Raw genomic sequence first — 21565 nt, 5'->3', positions numbered from 1 at the left:
TCACGTGAGCGCACTCACCGTGACCGCGTCCACCTCCCCCAACGTACGTTTCACAGCGAGCTTGTTCACGGGTAGTGTGAACACTGTATGTGCAGACCCGGTTTTAAATCTGCTGAGGTGATTGGTAATTGGCTACACATGTTAATAGTTGTAGCGATAATTAGCTTAGGGTCTGGCTGCATACGTAGAGCTGCACTATAAAGACTGAGGGAATGTCCTACACATGTTAGAACGAATATAAGTAATTAGTGAATAGATGGCCTGCATCTTAAGAGATGGGATGTAAAGATGTCTGCATATGGCATAATTAGGATTTGTTTTGTACACATAATACAATAACATATTGTATCTATGAGTGATTAAACGCATATATGTTGAGAAAAGAATAATAAAGAAGTGAAAGGATATAGAAATTAAATTGAATAGAAGAAACGGGGTTTAAGAAAAAATGGGAAAAATATATGTGAAAGAAATGTGGGTTGGTGAGAAGTTGTTTAGCGCGTGCAAATTGGTAGTGCTTAAGAACTGAGTTAGGGTGTTATAATAAGAGTGGATGTGTGTATGGGCAGAAAAAAAGAAAAAAAGAAAAAAAGAAAAAAACGGGGGGGGGGGGGGGGGGAGGGGGGTGGAAAGGGTTGGCATAATTAAATGGTGTTGAATATTAGGTGACTGCAATGAGGTATGGTGGGGGCATAGCGTGGGTGATGATATAAATGGATGTGAATAGTGTGTGAGAGGGGAGAGGATGTTGGGTGCCCGAGAGATGAGTTATGGGAATTGTGTATAGATTACGTTAAAAGAAATAAATTGTGTAGGGAATTAATAAATGGTGATGTATTACTAGTGGATGGGTGAAAGATATCTATAAAAGTAGAGAAATAATGATATTAAGAAATTTGGTCCCTGCTAGGATAATTGTTGCCAAGATATTAGCTGTTGTATAATAGTAATATGATCAAATTGAGAGAAAGGCGCCAAAATTAATGGTTTCATTAAGTCCTTGAGGATGTAGTGAGTCCAGTCTGAAAGTCCACTCACATTCCTTCCGTAAGAGAGTATTGGTCAAATCTCCGCCTCGTATTCCAAGTTTAACTTGCTCAAGTCCACAAACTCTAAGTTCATTCCTCCGACCTGCATGATTGGAGACAAAATGTCGTGCTACAGAGGTGATTTGCTTCATTTTTTGTAGACCTTTTGTCGCATTGCGAATGGATCCAACGTGTTCCAGAATTCTTTGCTTGAAGGCTCTGGTCGTCATGCCAACATATCTTTGTCCACAAGTACACACTATGCAGTAGATCACTCCTTCTGTTGAGCAGTTAATAAAGTGTCTGAGTTTAATGTCTTTGCCATAGCGGTCCTGGATATTATCAGTCTTAAGGATATATTGATATGCTCTACAATGACCACATGGATGTGTGCCGATCGTGGGTTGTAATTTACCTTGTGTTATTTGGAAATGGCTGGACACCAGTCTGTCTTTCAAGTTTCTTGATCTCCGCCAGCTCATAGATACTTGTGGTCCAAGTTTTTTGAGATAGGATGGGATCCAGATGGAGGATTCCCCAATGTTTTTGAATGGCTTGTTTTACCTGACGCCACTCTTGGCAGAAACCCCCTACAAATCTGATATTCTTGTCCTCTTGTGGCTTTTGTTTCTTTTCAAAGATTAGATGTTCTCTCTGGATATTCTGAATGTTTCTACTAGCTTTCTTGATTGAAGTATTACTGTATCCCCTCTCTCGTAATCTCTTCGAGAGGTCTTTGCTTAGATCCGCAAAGTCCTGATCATTGGAGCAGTTCCTTCTTAAACGGAGATATTCCCCCTTAGGTATGTTCATAATTGTTGGAGGAAAATGGGAGCTAGTTTGATGTAACAGGGTGTTAGAAGATGTCTCCTTTCTATACAGTTTTGTTGAGAGCATTTTGTTTACATCTTTGTAAATTAGCACATCCAGAAATGGGAGTTCATCCTGACTGATATGATGGGTAAGTCGAATGTTGAGGTTATTGTTGTTAAGATGTTCAATGAACAGGAGAAGCATCTGTACGTCACCTTCCCATATCATCAAAATATCATCGATGTACCTTACCCACATGATAATATTAGATGTGAAAACATCGTTGCTGTCAGTGAACACAATTTTGCGTTCACATCATCCTAAGAAAATATTAGCATACGTGGGGGCACACGCTGCTCCCATAGCTGTGCCCCTGGTCTGTAGAAAAAATCTGTTATTGAAGGTGAAGAGATTGTGACTGAGTATGAACTGGAGTAAATCGGCAAGGAACACATGGAATTTTTCCATGCCTTCCATATTCATGAAATAGTTGACAGCTTCAAGTCCTCTGTCATGATCAATTGAAGTATACAGTGCCTCAACGTCCAGAGAGACTAAGTATTGGTTTGTTTCCAGTTTGACATCATGAATCTTGCGAAGAACATCTGTGGTGTCTTGGACAAAGGAAGGGAGACCCAAAACGTGGTGTCGTAGATGTAGATCGACAAAGATAATGGCTTTTTCAGTTAAAGATCTTATCCCCGATACAATTGGTCTTCCTGGTGGTTGCCTCATATTCTTATGTATCTTGGGGAGCATGTAAAATGTGGGGATACTGGGATGTGTTGTCTGGAGATATTGATATTCCGAAGATGTTATAGTCCCTTCCACATGAGCATCGGTAAGAATCCGGTTATATAGCGTCTTATAATTTTCCATGGGGTTCAGTAATACTCTTTGATAGCAAGTTTGGTCTTCCAACTGTCGATAGGCTTCCTGTATATATTGTTCTCGGGGCCATACCACCACGTTTCCCCCTTTGTCTGATGGCTTTATAATAACGTCCTGCCATGATTCAATCTCTCTTAGAGCATTAAGTTCTTTCCTGGATAGATTGGAATTGTACAGACTTCTGGTCTTCCGAAGGTGTATGTGGTCAAATTCTTGAGACACTAATTTGGTGAATATCTGTACTTCTGGGCTCGTCTGCTCTGTTGGAAAAAATGTAGACCTTTTCTTGCAAATGACCCTCGTGCTGACTTCCCACTGGGAGTCTGTGGTTGGTGTTGATTCTGTTTCCAAAGATTGTAGGGCCTCCAGTGCTTCCAATTCAAGTCCAGACAGATCTGATGTATTCATATTATCGCCTGTTTCTGTCTGATAAGATTGGATACCGTCAGTTTTGGAGGTAGCTATTTTGTTATGAAATTTCGTGAGAAGTAACTTTCTACCAAAAAGTTTTAAATCTTTTTCCCATTTGAATCTGTTAAACTTTTCGGTTGGAGAATAGGAGAGGCCTTTGCTCAGGACTTGGATTTGATCGTGATCTAAAGTGTGTGCTGAGAGGTTGATAATCTTGAGTTGTGAAGAGGTGTCCGTTGGTATTGGGAAGTCTGAAGTTACCTTCTGCGTGAATTCCGTACTGGTTGTCTTCTCGGTGGTAATTGATCCCACTGTTGTTGACGGCCTCTTCCTCCTCTTGCGCCCCCTCCTTGTCTTTCGTTTGCTGGGTGCCTTGATCCCCTTCCCCTGGGGGGATCCCCTAAAAAATGTTGTTGATGATATTGGGAGGAGCTGTTACCCTCACCTCTAAAGTTTGTGGTTAATGATGTGTTGGGGATATATTCCGGAATATCTTCAGTTCCAGATGTTTCTATATCTGATGAAGAGTAGTGTTCAGGGTTTCTAGGGGGTCGCGGTTGCCAGGAGGGCTTATTCCACTTGAATATTTTGCCTGATACAAAGTCCTTTTTGTCTCTCGCGAATTTATTTCTTTTTCTATCGATGATAGTTTGTTCGTATGTTAGAAGGTCTTGTTTGTTTTTCTCGAAACAGCGTTGAAATTGTGTGTCTTTCTCCCAGGGCTCCAATTTCTTACTTAATTCGTCCAGGTCACGTTCGCAGCCTTCGAGTATGAGATGGTTGTGTTTGATCAAAATGCCCATGAGTTCCATGGAGCATTTGAGGAGACTGTTGTCCCAATCAGTTTTAAGGTTTTCACTAGCTAGGTTGAAAGTGGGAAAAACTCTTGGACTAAGGCTGCGTGGTACAATTTTGTTCTTTAGGTAGTTCTCTAGTGTAGTGAGGTCCCAACTGGTTCTTATTTGTTTATGCAGTAGTTGTTTGAGTTGTACAAAATCAGATTCCCAGTTGGTATGTGGTTCTGTATCCACTATGTTGCTTGGAAAAATTTCATCCAAATTTTCTCTATTCCTGTGTTTGTAGGACAATTCCTGCTTTAAGCTGAAGCTCATGTTGATGAGCTTTTTTTCTTTTTTTCTGCCCATACACACATCCACTCTTATTATAACACCCTAACTCAGTTCTTAAGCACTACCAATTTGCACGCGCTAAACAACTTCTCACCAACCCACATTTCTTTCACATATATTTTTCCCATTTTTTCTTAAACCCCGTTTCTTCTATTCAATTTAATTTCTATATCCTTTCACTTCTTCATTATTCTTTTCTCAACATATATGCGTTTAATCACTCATAGATACAATATGTTATTGTATTATGTGTACAAAACAAATCCTTATTATGCCATATGCAGACATCTTTACATCCCATCTCTTAAGATGCAGGCCATCTATTCACTAATTACTTATATTCGTTCTAACATGTGTAGGACATTCCCTCAGTCTTTATAGTGCAGCTCTACGTATGCAGCCAGACCCTAAGCTAATTATCGCTACAACTATTAACATGTGTAGCCAATTACCAATCACCTCAGCAGATTTAAAACCGGGTCTGCACATACAGTGTTCACACTACCCGTGAACAAGCTCGCTGTGAAACGTACGTTGGGGGAGGTGGACGCGGTCACGGTGAGCGCGCTCACGTGACCAGCAGACCGGCAGGAGAGGAGACCAGGCGAGCCGCAGATTTTCACAGCTCGTCAACCCGAGCTGATAGCGGCACTGATAGCGGCACTCAGCAAGCAGGACACAGGCGCCAGGCGGCTATAAGTATAATTTTTACCTATATCCTGCACATCTAACGTCTCCCGCTCTCCGGCCACGCACAGATGTAATTCAACAGCAAGTGCATTGGTCTCCCGTTTTTTCGGCTAATCTATGCCACTTATTTAAGGCATTATTCACTGCATATGAAACATTTTTGTTTCCTAGGTGCTATCAATACATAGTTTATAAAAGGTATACACATTTGCCATTATAGCACAAATTATATTTGGCATGCCACAATCCTGATTGATTTATTGTGGACATACAGTGTATACATGATTATTGGTTTCCTTATTGTCAACAAGATTGTTACAAAGACAGCATGCGGTATTTCAGGCTCTAGGGATTTAGTTAGCCTTAGTGTGGGCAATAGAGATTGTGTCTCTGGAAATACATTCCCTATCTACCTATCTGCCAGTCTGTCTGTACAGCTGATAAAGATATCTTTGAGTAGTTTCAGCTTTAATGACATTATATTATTTCAAGATTTAATGTGTATTGATCTTGTTGGCATGTCATCAGTATAATAAGGGTTCATTTATGCCCTATCACACGTGAAAAATCCATTGTTGATCTATGTTGCACAGCACACACAAAAAAAGCAACATGCAGGCGGCTCCATTTGGCAAAACCGACTGACCATATGATTTAAACCTTCGTATACCTATACATTTGGAATACAATTTGGTGCAATGATGGTCAAACATATGTCTCTTTTTCTAAGAGATCATCTGCCCATTCCAATAACCAGGCTTATGGTGTAGTCAATAGCTGCATACCAGCTGCAGGTCCTTGCCTCATTAAACCTAAATCTACTACCATACCACACCGCACATGCCCAATCTCGCCCGATCTTGGAAGCAATACGGTGTTGGGCCTGGTCAGTACTTAGGTGGTTGACCACTAAGGAATACCTGGTGTTGTAGGTTTTTCTTGACGGCAATACTCTGATTATTGCACTAACCTAAAAATCAATACCTGGTGGGCACATTCCTTGATTTTGCCATACTTCATGCCGCATTTTTTGCCTTACATATATGTTTTCACCTATATATTCACAGCTGTAATTCGCAACCAATGTTTCATTTTTGTTTAATCATATTTTTAAACAACAATTTTAGGTGTACTTCTTATTTTACCTATAAATAATTAAAGGTTACGTTTTAAATACCTACCTCATCATGCATTATCTAATCCACCATTGTTTCCAAGAGTGAGTGCTCCCAACAAGGGTCTCTTTTTCTTTTTCTCTCTTCTCTTTATTACCAATGTAATAGACCCATGGGAGCACCATCGACAATCACCCCTTTTTTCCTACCTACAACTTTTTCTGTTTAATGGTAGATGGTGATAAATTCCGGAAGTTTTTCCGGTTGGTCGGTTTTCTTGGAAACTTACACAAATTACTTATTTATTTAACATCATTTACTCCTGTGCGGCATCCTTAACCCAATTTTCTATTGCATAATGACCTGATCCTGACATAATTTTTGAATTGCCGTTGTTACTGCCTCTCTTCCCGGAAGAGAAGCTGGCAAGGTCGATTTGAAAAATCGGCATGGGGGGACGTCTTGAAACTCTAGTTTGTACCCATGGGGCACTATTTGTAAGACCCATTGGTCCAGGCCAGATTGAATCCAGATTTGGCTGAAAAATTTCAGACGTGCTCCCACCCGAGTGGACTCCCGCAAGGGAGCCCCAGCATTATGCTGCAGATTTGGCAGAAGCAGGGGTGGACTTCTGCTCCTGCGATCCGGGAGACGCTGCGGATTTTTTCCTTTTCCCCTTCCCCTACATGCATAAAAGGGGGAACCTTTGGCCTTTTGTATTTGTTGGGCCAAAAGTACTGTATGTGAGAGTGATGTGTCTTTTTCGCAGGTGTAGGAGCATAAGGCAAGAATGTCGACTTACCTGCGGTAGCCGCCGAGACTAACGCATATAGCCCATCACCAAACAAGGCCTCACCTTTATACGGGTGAGCCTCCATATTTCTTTTGGAATCTGCATCAGCATTCCACTGGCGAATCTACAACGCCTTCCGAGCCGATACTGCCATGATAGCAGTTCTTGATCCCAAGAAACCAATATATTTCATGGTTTCTAGTACGTACACAGCAGCGTCTTTGATATGACCTAACGTTAGGAGTATCTCGTCTCCATCTATTGTGTCAATGTCTAATGACAAGTTTTCTGACCACTTTTCAATAGCCCTACTCACCCACGCACAGACAATGGTAGGCCTGAGTAGTGTCCCATTGGCCACATCAATAGATCACTCACTTGCGGTCTGTCGGCTCCTTAAGTGAAGCCATTCCAGGCGCAGGGAGAAACACCTTTTACCTTTTATGACAGGGCCCTGTCTAAAATGCGGGGTGACTCCCACCTTTTGGAAAAAGGTAAGCTGCCTGAATTCCTTCTGGGAATCTGAAATTTATCTTCAGGTTAAATCAGACTCCCTCCAAGAGACTGTTCAACTCCTGAGGTGGAGGGAAAATTACATTACTTCTTTACTAAAGTAAACCCTCTTCTTGTGGTAAAAGAGGGGGCTTCGTAACTTCTAACACCTCCTTTATAGCTAAAACATGTTTTGAATGCTTTTTGCTAACTTAGGACCTATTCCCCTGGAATAACTAGTGTCGACACAGGAATCAGAGTCCGTGTCGGTATCAGTTTGTACTACTTGTTTGTATGTGACCCAGAGGGGTCCCTGTGGATGAAAGGCAGAACTATTAAAAATCACATCTTCAACAGATTATATTCAGTTTTCTGTATGAGATTCAGTCCAACCTCTTACTGATATGATTCACACTATCATGTAACTTTTCACCCAGTCAGGCTCTTGGTGTCATATTACACCTCTGTGTCTCTAACATGTCTCCCACAGAGGAAGAATTCCCTGCCACAGACATGTCACACACGTGCACAACCACACCACAGACACTCCGGGACTTATAGGGGACAGACCCACAGTAAAATCTGTCAGAGGGACACAGATAGGATTTGCCAGTTCACAACCCAGTGCCAGTAACACAATGTCTGTGAACACAAAATGCCCACTGACATGCAGTGCTTTTATAATGCTAATCACACAATTATATAGCACCAAATTCACTGTGCCCCCCCCTGTTTTGCACCCTGATACTTGTCCAGTAGTGGAGGAGGACCAGCCTTGTCTCTGCAGCCTGAGGAGAGAGAGAAAATGGCGCTGAGCAGTGTGCTGGCTGACTGAGGAGGAAGCTCCACTCTTCCATGGTGTGTTTCTCCTCAGCTTTTATGAGGTAATTTTTTATACTGGTGGGGGTAGGACTGTGCCTCAGCAACTTATGCCCCTTATTTATGCCAGTTTCCATAGGTTTCATGCTGCCCAGGGTGCCCCCCCGCGCCCTGCACCCTGCAGTGCCTGTGTATGTGTTGGCAACATGGCGCACTGTGCTCCCGCCAGCCGCCCGGTACCTTTAGCCGTCACTTTCTTGATTGAAGATCTGTCTTCTAACACTCACCTGTCTTCTGACTTCTGGCTCTGTGGGAGTGAGCATCTAGGCACGGCTAGCGTTCAGTTCCCTTCAGGAGCTAATCATGTCCTGTCAGCCAGAAGCAGAGCCATGAAACTCTTTAGGAAGTTGGTTCCTACTTCTGCCCCCTCAGTCCCACGAAGCAGGGAGACTGTTGCCAGCAGTTCTCCCTGAAAATAAAAAACCTAACAAAAGTCTTTTCAGAGAAACTCAGTAGAGCTCCTCTGGAGTGCATCCAGTCTGCCTGGGCACATTTCTAAAACTGAGGTCTGGAGGAGGGGCATAGAGGGAGGAGCCAGTTCACACCCTTGAAAAGTTTTAAAGTGCCCATGGCTCCTGCGGAACCATCTATTCCCCATGGTACTGAAGTGGACCCCAGCATCCTCTAGGACGTATGAGAAAATATGTTAGTATTTAGGTTTAGTTATTAGGGAAAGAGAGACTTTTTTATTTTTATCTTTTTATTGAGGCAACATTGAATTGATACAAAAAAGCAACATTGGTTACAATGCAATTTTATCAGATCTAGTTACAGCTTGTGAACTATGCAGATATCATACATTGGTTCAAATCCTCACTGCAGATAGACATGTAACTATGAATGAAACATTAGATGTCAAAAACTATGCATTCCTTAATTTTGAGTAGGCAAGTCTTGGTGACACCTGGGACAATTGTGATTCGTGGAGGTTCCTATTTGAAACCGTAGAAGCGGGGAAAGGTAGGCATAATGGAAAATGTTTAGAAATAGCTCAGTGTAAAACTATGCATTCCTTAATTTTGAGTAGGATATGTTATACAGCAATAAAAATCAAGAACCGTTAATAACAATTATCTCAAAAATAAATATATAAACATATTAAATTTAATTTTTTTTACAGGGCTGCGAGTCTTGAAACCCAACGGAGGTGAATATGCAAAAAGCAAGAACCCCTCTCCCTCCCCTTACGTCAAGGCAATCGGTGGATCATGTGATATCAGTCTGACGCCCACTTTTCAAAGTTCAGCCGTTCGGCATTACCTGCTGATCGATCTTGCTAAACGGCCTCACAGCTAACGGCCTTCACAGCCACATTCCACTACGGTTTGGATAAACGCCGGTCGCTTCAGCCGGCGGCTCTCGGCAAGAGCACTGACATCCATCTACGTGCCGTGCTGCAGACGTCCGGTTCTCCGCTCACCCGTACCGAGTGACTGCTACTGGCCTCCGCAGTGAGGTCTAACACCCGGTTTGAGGAGGTGGGTCCTTTGGAGATCTTCACACAGGTTATTAAGAACTACTTTCTATCCGGAGCATAGCCGCGATAAATATACGGCTTTTTCCAAACCAGCTATAATCAGCTCAATTAACTGTATACCCATATATGTGCACAGACATCCTAACGGACCCTGTTTATTCATACTCTCAGGAACCTGCACATGGGTAATTATACATCAATATACACACAAGTTCATCATTAATAAGGCTGTGATTATTTTTACGAGACATTTATTAAACACTGGGACGCCAGTGTATTTCTATTTTTATCTAGCATTATAACAAAGATATTTCATCTCATTGTATGCTATACTAATTGTGATTATAAATCAATTGTTGCTTAATACATGCTGCTTATCTTGTTTGAAATGTACACCCTTTTTAATTATTAGATAAAGAATTTATTGATATACTTTCATAGTTCTACTGAGTCAATTATTCCATATGACAGACTGCACACTATAGTTTAATTTGATACAGTGTACATATAGCGCGGAGTATACATTTGTTTCTTATCAGTCTGGTAAGATACCAGATGGTATCTTTAAGACTATAATGTATCTGATTTCTAGTCATGAGTGGAAGTGTGTCTATATACGATTCCCAGAGTGAAAAAAACAGTTCCACTTCCTTTTATTTATGTAAAAGCGCCTCCATCCAGTCCATTCTAAACAGAATATATAGTTTGCTAAAAAACAACGGTAATTGAGGGGGTGAATTATCGAGCCAACTTTGTAATATAGTTTTTTTTCCCGCTGCGCTTATGGCCAGTAATAATTTCTTACTCCCCAAGGTCATTCGTAGCACAGGATTAATAATTTCAAAAATTGCCCATTCTGGGGTAAACGGGACATAATTTATCAGCTTCAGTTCTGCATATCTGCGTATTAAGTGCCAGAAATATTTTACAATAGGGCAGGACCACAGACAGTGGTAATTATCTGCCTCCTCTTGATGACACCTGGGACAATTGTGATTCGTGGAGGTTCCTATTTGAAACCGTAGAAGCGGGGAAAGGTAGGCATTATGGAAAATGCTTAGAAATAGCTCAGTGTATTTGTTGGATGGAAGCGTTTTACGAGAATACAGAAGGGCCCTCTCCAAATCCGGGATTGTCAGTTCAGGGAAGTGTGATAGCTACCCCGATACTCCCCCCGATACTTTGTTATGATCCATAACATCTCTAAGAAATGTATAATGGACTGAAATAGCTTTACGTGAAGGGACAGCCTTTTTCAAGAAAATGTCTAGAGGATTATCCCAATCTTTATCTGAAAAATGTTGTAGAATGTGATTTACGTAGAAATGTGCCTGTATGTAGGCCAAGGGATAGGGCCTAATCATGGCATGTTTGGTAGTTAATTCTACAAAGGTGAGGGGGCGCTTCTCCTCCGATATTAAAGACCCAATATTGTCTACTCCCGCTAGTCTCCATAAGGTAAAGGGATGAGCAGCCATGCCGTCCAAAAAGTGAGGATTTTTGGTCAGGGGTAAATGTAGAGAATAGAAACAATTAAGTCCAGCTCTGCGACGCAGGATGTGCCAAAGCCTCCTTGTCATCCAAAGCAATGGATTCAATTTGATATGTTCCTCCACTTCCAGATCATGTTGGTGTAGCAAACTAAGTAAGGCAGTGTCTAGCAGGTACTACTGCTCCAGAAAGACATCAGTGTAAGTCGATGTTCCCTGACACCAGTCCCTCAAATGCCTCAGGAGAGCTGAATGATTATACCCAGTGACATCAGGAAAGTTAATACCGCCATTCATTTTCGGTTGATATAGCTTCCGTAGGGCTATGCGCGCCCGTCCACCCTTCCATATAAATTTCCTAATTATAGCATTTAAGAGAACCGTGTCTGCTTTTGTGAAAAGTACTGGGAGGTTTTGTAGTGGGTATAGTATTCTAGGTATTGCTACCATTTTTAAAAGTTCTGCTCATCCCAGGAAAGAGAGTGGCAGGCGTTCCCAGCATTTCACATCCTCCGTAAAAGTGTGTATTACTTTTTTAATATTGAATGGGTATATGTTAGCCAGGTTTCGAAGTAGTACTATACCCAAGTAGAGGATAAATGTTTTGGCCCATTGTAAGGACAAATTGGAAGCCCATTGAGGTTGGATTAATGTGCCCCTAAGGAGCAGTGCTATAGATTTGTCCATGTTAATTCGCAGACCGGAAATGGAACCATATCAATTTATTTTATGTAGTATTTGATCTAGGGAGTGTTCTGGATTAGATATATACAATAAGATGTCATCTGCAAACGCAGAGATCTTTATCTCCCTAGAGCCAACCTTAACACCCTGAAAGATGTGCCATTGCTGAAGAATGCGTAATAAGGGATCCAGGGCTATATTGAAGAGGAGGGGAGATAAGGGGCAACCCTGATGGGTGCCCCTTTCCAATTTAAAGCTCGGGCCTAAGAGGCCATTTACCAGTAAAGATGTATTCTGGTCATGGTAGATATACTTAATAAAATTTATAAAACTGTCCTCAAAATGTCTTTTTTCCAATACAGTAAAGAGGTGAGACCAGAGTATAGAATCAAAGGCCCTACGTATGTCCAAGCTGACCAATACATTTTGACTGGCGGTCGACTTTTGAGCTGCTATGACAGCCGCTATTGCCTTAACTGCATGGCGCCCCTGTACAAATCCCATTTGATGGTCAGAGAGGATTGACGGTAGTGAGAGATATTTTTTGAATGGTAAAGTGAAACTAAGTTTCACCTGACGGCTGACTAAAAGCATGAGGGACATTAAGCCACCTTTAAGAATGTGCTTTGGGTTCCCCTTTGAGACAGTCAGCTTCATTTTTAAAAGCCAATAGTAGTAAAGTGGGGAGGGCTTTTTGTACATAAAAGTGGTGTGAGGCAGAATATCTGCCTCTTTGTTTCATTTTTCCCACTCTCCCACCCTTTTTGTGTATGGTTTATTAGCAGTGGCAGAGGTGGGGCTGCAGCGCAGTCCAAATTTCAAATAGGGGAGCCACACCAACTGCCACCAACTGTCATCCCAAACTAACTCACTGGCAGCCAGCAAGCGGCCAAAGCCTCAGGTCACCGCATGTAGAGAAGCAGCAGAAGACTAATGAAACTTGAGAGAAGGTTTATAAAGTAGTAGTCAAATTTCCAATATCCTAGTGCCTGTACCTGTCCTGAACAGAAAAATCCAACACAGCCGCCATGGAGATCCAGTAGCCCAAAGACAGTAAAGCAGAGTTTGAAAAAGAACTAAATGAGTTCCTGGTAAGAAGTGCGCTGTACAGGTGGACCACGTAAGAGCCCCAAGCATTAGAACACTATGCCATATAATCAGAAGTTATGAACATCAGGTAGATCCGCTTGTCCCAAAATGTCTTAAGGGAAACCCAGTGACCCCTCCCCCACTGATCCATATTAGAGGGCAGCAGATAGCAGAAAGGGACCTCATCACACACCAAGACATCGCAAAAAGGTGTGTCTGGAAATGCAGCTTTAGATGGTACCACCAGTGTGCAAACATGAAAGGCCTAATGAAAACACCAGCCCAAATGCCAGCCAGAATAACCATACAAGCAGGATTAGTAACACTCAAAAAGGGAGGAAGTAACAGCATGCCCTGTAATCCGAGCACTGCAGAACTTGACAAGGCCCGTCTGTGAAAACAAATAAGTTATTAGTTACCAAGCCAAAGTAATGAGAACATAATGGCCCAGGCAGTAACAAAGCAGTATGCCAAAAGCAAGTATTTAAATGGAAAGCCGCAGAAAGGCTACAAGCCTGGCCTCCAGATGGACCCGAAAAATGTATTCCATTAAACAGTCACCATAACTCTTCAGTAAAAGGGCAAACAGCATACTTACTATCTGATCGCAGGAAGTAACTTCAGCAATATACTTACTATCTGATCGCAAGAAGTAACTTCAGCAAAATCAAAATAACCATACTGGCTGTGTTGGATTTTTATGTTCAGGACAAGTACAGACACTAGGGCCATTGGAAAGTTGATTGTTACTGTAGACATGGAATGTAGGTAAGCTGCCCAAGGGTGAATGAGTACCTCAGATCCATGGTATTTCTGTAGGTTCTGAGACCCACTCCAGGAAGAAGGTGAAATCTGGAAACCAACTACTGTACCCTGTATAATTATACCCCACAAGACAACCTCAATGGGGCATCTCTGCTATGCACTGGGCTGCATATCACGTTGTGGCACAGTATGTGGACATATGGACCATTACTACCAAGTGATACTAAAGCAAAGTACATTTCAGTGAAGCAGCCACATAGTAAGGAATGGAATAAAGCACAAATTCAAAAACTGAAATGCAGTAAGTAAAAAGTCAATGTATATTAATACATGACTGCAGCCTGAGAAAGCAAGGCTGAATGAAAATGATAACTGGGTGTCACGTCAAAGGAAAAGGGATGGCCAGATAGATACAGGAACCAACCTGCCCCAAACACGCTTGTAGGCCCTTTACATGACAGAGAAAGGCAACATGGCAGATGTGTAATCACTGGGAATAAATTCAGAAACGGAGTACAGACAAGGAATGTAAGAGCAAATGGCATCTGGTAGCCAAGAAACGTGGCCAAAAAAAATGTAAAAGGAGAACACACTCAACATTAATTACTAATGTATTTTTTTATGGAAGGAGGCATATATCATATACCTGTTCATAAGAGAAGGGAAAGGATTGGTCTTGTGTGGCGCACAAAAATAAATGGATACATAAAATATAACTTTTAATCTAGTATTATTAAGAGACCTATAACTGTGAAATATTAAAACCAACATACAATGACAAGACAAAGTGTAACATATATTATTAAAAATACACACTGTACTCAAAGTGTCGTGCATTGCTCATGTAATTAGTTAATGGGTACAATGACCTCTATTAACGTTGTATGTACTGTCGAATGGTTTTTTGATGTAAATAAAAGCTTATTACATTACTTGTGCTGCAGTTATTCGTTTCTTATGCTAGTTTCCTTCAAACCAAGCTCTCCAATATATTATAAGATATTATAGTTTTAAGGCCAGTACTCACCGGCAGATGTGGGGAGAGATGTGTGCTGAGCGTGCGGGGGGAGCGGGGGGGGGGGGGGGGCTCATTTCACCCAGCGGGTGAAGTGAGCGACCCGCTAGACTGGCCTGCTGGCTAGTGTTCCCCTTTCACATACACCCACATGTATTACCCTGAGAAATATATAGACAGTAACTTGATTCCAAGAGTCTGCTGCTGGCCGTATATACTGCTCAAGTGTATTACAGCAGATAAAGTAATTTCAAATGAGTGTTACCCTGAGCATCCAATTGAAATTTTGGTGATTATGTCACTGACCAACGCTCTCAATCCTCGTAGTCAGCACTGTCAGTGAAATGTAATGATCTATTGTCAGGGTAATTAATGTGTCATGTATCACTGTTGGCATACTCTGCCTTTTAATACAGTGATCACAGCTTATAGACTTAATTCAAATAGCATTCCCTTGATAGTAATCCGTCACTGTTCTATAATGTGCTATAATTTATTTATATATAACACACCCAATTATTGCAGATAATTGGTAATTGCTGTGGGACATTGCTAAAGGGGAACCACTGCACTATGGGGGTCATTCCGAGTTGATCACTAGCTGCCGTTTTTCGTAGCGTAGCGATCAGGCTAAAAATCGGCTGTTCTGCGCATGCATATGGGCCGCAGTGCACATGCGCCAAGTACTTTCACACAAAACTATGCAGTTTTACACAGGGCCGAGCGTCGCTTTTCAGTCGCTCTGCTGATCGGTGAGTGATTGACATGAATGGGGCGTTTCTGGGTGGTAACAGACCGTTTTCCGGGAGTGTGCTAAAAAACGCAGGCGTGTCAGATGAAAACGCAGGCGTGCCTGGAGAAATGGGGGAGTGGCTGCCCGAACGCAGGGCGTGTATGTGACATCAAAACAGGAACTAAACTGTCTGCCGTGATCGCAAGGTAGGAGTAGGTCTGCAGCTACTCAGAAACTGCATGAAAAGATTTAATAGCAGAACTGCTAACCTTTCGGTCACACTTCTACTAAGCTAAGATACACTCCCAGAGGGCGGCGGCTTAGCGTTTGCACTGCTGCTAAAAGCAGCTAACGAGCGAACAACTCGGAATGAGGGCCTATATTCGCAGTTTTAAATAAGAATGGATTAAACGGAAATGTTTCCTCAGCATGTAATATAATATATAGATTGGATTCTCTATGAAGGCTTGGTTATTTCAGTAACTAATATGTTGCAATTGTCTGTACTCCGTGTGATGCATAAGGGGTAGCAAATCATTCTAATAGTTATTAGGTATCAGTCCTCTGCCACTCTCCTCAAGTTGTTACACAATTGTCCACTGTATCCTAAGCAGCTGCATGTAACTAAATACTGGATGTTATCGGTAGTGTTTTCCTGTTCAGTGACAGGAAAAGTTAGCTTTATTCACCTGGATAATGATTTATAGTTGTATTATGTTCAATCCATCATAAGTGACTGCATATAGCTAATTGCTCGATACTGGTAAAAAGGAGCAAATACTTAATATGATGTAACAGTAATGACAATGTTATTTTCAATACATCACACGCAGCTGCATATTATTAACTACTGAATATAATCAGTGTTAGTTTTCCGTTCAGTGAGAGGGGGCAGTGGCTTTATACACTATAGTAATGTTTTATTATTGTGTGCTTTTATAATGCACCGCAGACATCTATATAAGAGTGTACAGGGATACATCAGGCACTGTGTCTCAATATAGTGTTATGCCGTTGCCATATGTTAGGTTGTTTGGTTGCCTGTGTTGCTGAGTGATTACTTCAGCCTCGGATTCCGTAATCTGAGCCCTATATGCATCACTCTACATTAGGAGTACATTCTAATCTAAATCACATTCAGACAGTAACATACATAATTATGATAGGTATGGCAGAAGTGCATATTTGGCAATTGTGTTTCTAATGGCAGTCTGTGAATGTGTTTCTTGAACAGTTATAACTTCAAGTAATAGAGGAATTATTGTATCAACCAAAATACATTGACTCCAACTCAGTCAGAAGGTTACTTATTCCAGTTTAGGGACATATTCAGAGGCATAGCGATTAACACCAGAAATTGCTTTTTACCACAATTATATGTTACATGTGAGTATGTCAGTGTAAGTCTTTGTTGTTATATTAAAAGTTAAGTTTTAAATCATTACAAGAGTGCCCCATAAAAAAGAGTTGTCTTTACTCTCCTTACGATATGTGATCTATTCTTACAACTTTAGGGAGAACCGCCGGCTCTGAATTATTTAGTGTTTATTTATTTTGTCTCTCCCATAGGAAGTGGGTATTATTAGAGTTTTTGCATTACAACCTTTCTATACACCTGCTTATATATTATTATTATTTTTATTATAAGGTTAGACTAGTGCGCTTTCTACCCCCACAACCAACTTCTTTGTGGCTAATTTCTTATATAAGAAATTAGCCTACAGTATATGATATACAGTATATATATATATGGAACAAGAATTTTAAGAGAATGCGCCCATAGTGCAGATTATTTTTATTTCATGAATGCATCAATAAAACACACATCACAAGTTAAGATATTCTCGTACCATATCAGACCCACTCTTTGGGCCAGTTCATAAGCATAAAAGCATCCACAAGGCAAACCTCCACCGTTGTGTGCAGAAGCCGGGACCATGCACCGCGCCGGTAAGCCGAACCCGTCTGGCCACTCGCGACGAACACAGGGAGAAGTGAGAGCCGAGTGAAAGCGAGCACACACGTCTGGCAAGCTCCGCCCCAACGCGTTTCGTGGATACTTCGCCTCCTGACGTGGGTGACTGAGGCAGGGTGACAGGGAGATGGTGGGTGACTGAGGCAGGGGTGACGGAGATAATGGATGACTGAGACAGGGGTGACAGGGAGACAGTGGGTAACTGAGGCAGGGGTGACAGGGAGACATTGGGTAACAGTCAGGGGTGACAGGGAGATAATGGTGACTGAGGCAGGGGTGACATGGAGATAATGGGTGACTGAGGCAGGGTGACAGGGAGATGGTGGGTGACTGAGGCAGGGTTGACGGAGATAATGGATGACTGAGACAGGGGTGACAGGGAGACAGTGGGTAACTGAGGCAGGGGTGACAGGGAGACAGTGGGTAACAGTCAGGGGTGACAGGGAGATAAAGGTGACTGAGGCAGGGGTGACATGGAGATAACGGGTGACTGAGGCAGGGTGACAGGGAGATGGTGGGTGGCTGGCTGTCACAATACAGACACTGGGATCCCAACTGGGTTACCATACCGCCGCCGGTATAACGACGAGGTAGGTGATTCTCCTTCTATGGGTGTGCATGATACCCATAGAGGGAGAATAGAACCTGTGGCGAGCTTAGCTCACCACCGGGCCCGCAAGGGTCTTCGTTGCGCTCGCCCCCCTGTCGCTCGGTATGCCGATGTTGGTATAATGACATTCGGCTTCCCGTGCGGTGGGATACCATACCGATTCCCTTGTGACAGACTAGCCTGTAGAAGTAAGAAAAGAAAACTTGTGTGGCACACCTCAGTCAGTGTGCATATTAGAAGACAAATGTAAAAAGTGTCCTGCCTGTTCAAATGTTCCAATATTACCTGTGGCATAGAGGATAAGTTTAGTGATAGGATGTGTTTCAGCTGAGCTTGGTGCTTTTTTCAATGATATGGAGGATGCATGCATGCTGGAAGAGGCTGGGATTTGCCCAGCAGCTGTCGGAGCCCTCGGTAAGTACAGAGCATGATGATAAACTGGAGCACGACATGCAGTAAAACACCCACCCCGATGTCATGCAAAAAGAGGTGTGTCCTCAGACTCGGCCGTGCCTGCTTTCACCCGTACACATATTCGGTGCACACCAGATATATACCACATCTGAGTTAGAGATGTGCGCTGACCCCCATGTTTTTGTTTGGCAAAACCACCCTCAGATTTGGACTTCGGTTCAGTTTAAAATCGATAAAAACACCAATAATCAGTAATAAAAATTTATAAAAATTGACAAAAACCGCTAAAATCATGTAATTTTTGCAATCCAAAACCCCAAATTCGGATTTAAAATCCGAATTCCAACCGCGGGTAGATTCGAACCGGGACTCGGTTTGGTTCAGATCTTCTCGGGAGATGGTGGGTGACTGAGGCAGGGGTGACATGGAGATAACGGGTGACTGAGGCAGGGGTGACGGAGATAATGGATGACTGATACAGGGGTGACAGGGAGACATTAGGTGACTGAGGCAGAGGTGACAGGGAGACAGTGGGTAACTGAGGCAGGGGTGACAGGGAGACAGTGGGTGACTGAGGCAGAGGTGACAGGGAGACAGTGGGTAACTGAGGCAGGGGTGACATGGAGATAACGGGTGACTGAGGCAGGGGTGACATGGAGATAACGGGTGACTGAGGCAGGGGTGACATGGAGATAACGGGTGACTGAGGCAGGGGTGACATGGAGATAACGGGTGACTGAGGCAGGGGTGACGGAGATAATGGATGACTGATACAGGGGTGACAGGGAGACAGTAGGTGACTGAGGCAGAGGTGACAGGGAGACAGTGGGTAACTGAGGCAGGGGTGACAGGGAGACAGTGGGTGACTGAGGCAGGGGTGACATGGAGATAACGGGTGACTGAGGCAGTGGTTACATCATATATCTCTGACTGCAATCCCTCCTTGTTCCTTTTAACCTGCTTCTCCCCTGTCTTTATAAGCTACATTCCTCTCTACTCCCACCTACCTGTGTGAGGTGAATCTTCATGTCTGTCATAGGCAGGGGAACTGATGAGGGAGGAGCAGGTTGAGGATCTCCTGGCTCTGGCTGGCAGCTGCTTCTCAGCTCCACCTCACACAAGCTGCTCACAGTGTGGGTGGGTGCCTATGCCTGCAGGGTGCTTGTCACTGGTGTGGTAGACGCTGCAATGGAGGCTGTCTGTGACTGTGTGCCTGGCTGGGAAGTGAGGAATCTGAATCCCATGAGCCTGCTCCTGCTGCTGATCATCTCCACGGGTCAGCGGAGCATGTGATGGCTCTCTTCCAATCAGAGACCAGCACATGCTCCTCTGACCGCTCTGCAGAGTCTCCTGGGATTTATTACCCAGTAGTGCAATACAGATTCCTGTGTGCTGTGCCCCGATCCTGTACCTGAACATTGCAGGAGGGCTCTTTAAATCTCCCTGTTTCCGGCTATCAGGGGAGGGCTGGGAGCCAGGAGGACGCAGAGAAGCGGTGTCCAGGGCAGGCGGCCGCGGCGCTGTAGAGAGTAAAGTCACTGTGACTCACTGCAGCAGCGCCCTCTACTGCCTGGCGCTCTACGCAGCTGCGTAGCCTGCGTATGCGTCGGGCCGGCCCTGGTCGGTGGCTATAAACATATCAAATCGTGTCTGATGGTGATATGAGGCTGCATCCTCAGACGCAGAACTCGGATCCTTGCTAATGCTAACAGGATGTGTCTGTCTCCTGCAGGCGCCTGCTGCTGCATTAGAATTCTAATTAGATGGAATTGCACAACCACTTCTGTTACAAACATTCCATACAAACATAATTGGCCCAGCTGTTCTTAGGGGGGAATTCAAATGTTTGAAAAGTCGGTTAGATGTCTGTTTTTTCCTATCTAATAGACAGGAGAAAAACAGACACCCAACCGACTTTTCAAACATTTGAATTCCCCCCTTAGTGTCCACGAGCACATAGTTTAAGCTACGCTAAAAGAAATGACTGGATATACTGTAAATTTCCAAGTTTGTTCATGTTCTAATGTGATTCATGATGGCAGATTAGACTCCTAATTGTACAGTAATTGAGCGAACCAGAGGTTGTTACATAACAATTAATTCATGACAAGCCCTAAACATTACCTGGCAAGAGAAATACATATTAATATTAATATATTAATATGTTTATATATTAATATTAATACATATTAATCTTGTCAAAATGTTCAAAACACTCACGTAGGTCTCAAATACACCTTTAAGTAAAGTGGATTAAAAAGTCTACACACCCTTCTTGAATTTGCAGGTTTGTATAAACAGTATCATACACAAACCTATTAAGCTTCAACAATATTAAATGCTGGATTCAGTAATATAAATGAAGCCCACAACAACTGATTGCAGCTCTCATCACTTAGGGGGTGATTCAGACTGGAACGTTACAGTCTGGTCTCTGGTGTGGTATGCGCATGTGCAGCGGCCACACTGCATGCAAACACAGTGAGATGCGAAATCATCTCACTGGTGCAATCGCCTCTGCCTGATTGATGTGTCGACGGAGTGGTGGGGAGGGGGGGGGGGTGCATGGTCCGGACAATGCAGGCATGTCCGGACTGTTGCTGGGGCGGGCCGTGGTGGCTGCGTGACCCAAACCATGGTGGGTAGCTGCCTGCCTCCGCAGCTAGGCTGCATAGGCAGGGAGCTACTCACCAGGTGCGAAATCTTGGCAGACATTCAAGGTGGAAGGCATATTAAAGTTTGGTGCAGGATAGTGTACTGTGGGGCAGATTTATTAAGCTTGGTGAAGTGATAAAGTGGAAGGTGGTAAAGGACCAGCCAATCAGATCCTAACTCCAATGTTACAGGCAGGGTTTGGAAAATGACAGATAGGAGCTGACTGGCTGGTCCTTTATCACTTTCCACTTTATCACTTCACCAGGCTTAATAAATCTGCCCCTCTGTTTCAAAAGGTATCCGGTCTCTAGGTCGGCCACACTTAGGTCAACAGTCATTGGGTCGAATACTATTGGCCGACATGCATTAGGTCGACATTATACGATCAACTCGGAATGACCCCCTTGATCTTACAT

General features: G+C 43.1%; 1 long non-coding RNA gene and 1 pseudogene across 1 annotated transcript in view; both read left to right on the top strand.

Annotated features, from left to right (window-relative positions):
• Positions 1-10103, top strand: part of LOC134947861 (uncharacterized) — a 101882-nt gene extending 91779 nt beyond the window's left edge. The window contains exon 3 of the long non-coding RNA XR_010182825.1: positions 9363-10103. This is a non-coding gene — a long non-coding RNA (uncharacterized LOC134947861). The remainder of the gene's footprint in view (positions 1-9362) is intronic.
• On the top strand, positions 5780-5898 carry LOC134952112 (5S ribosomal RNA; annotated as a pseudogene).
• Positions 10104-21565: the final 11462 nt, after the last annotated feature.

Source organism: Pseudophryne corroboree, chromosome 8 (genome assembly GCF_028390025.1).
Source record: "Pseudophryne corroboree isolate aPseCor3 chromosome 8, aPseCor3.hap2, whole genome shotgun sequence".
NCBI lineage: Eukaryota > Metazoa > Chordata > Amphibia > Anura > Myobatrachidae > Pseudophryne > Pseudophryne corroboree.
This window is presented reverse-complemented; position numbering and strand designations above follow the sequence as displayed.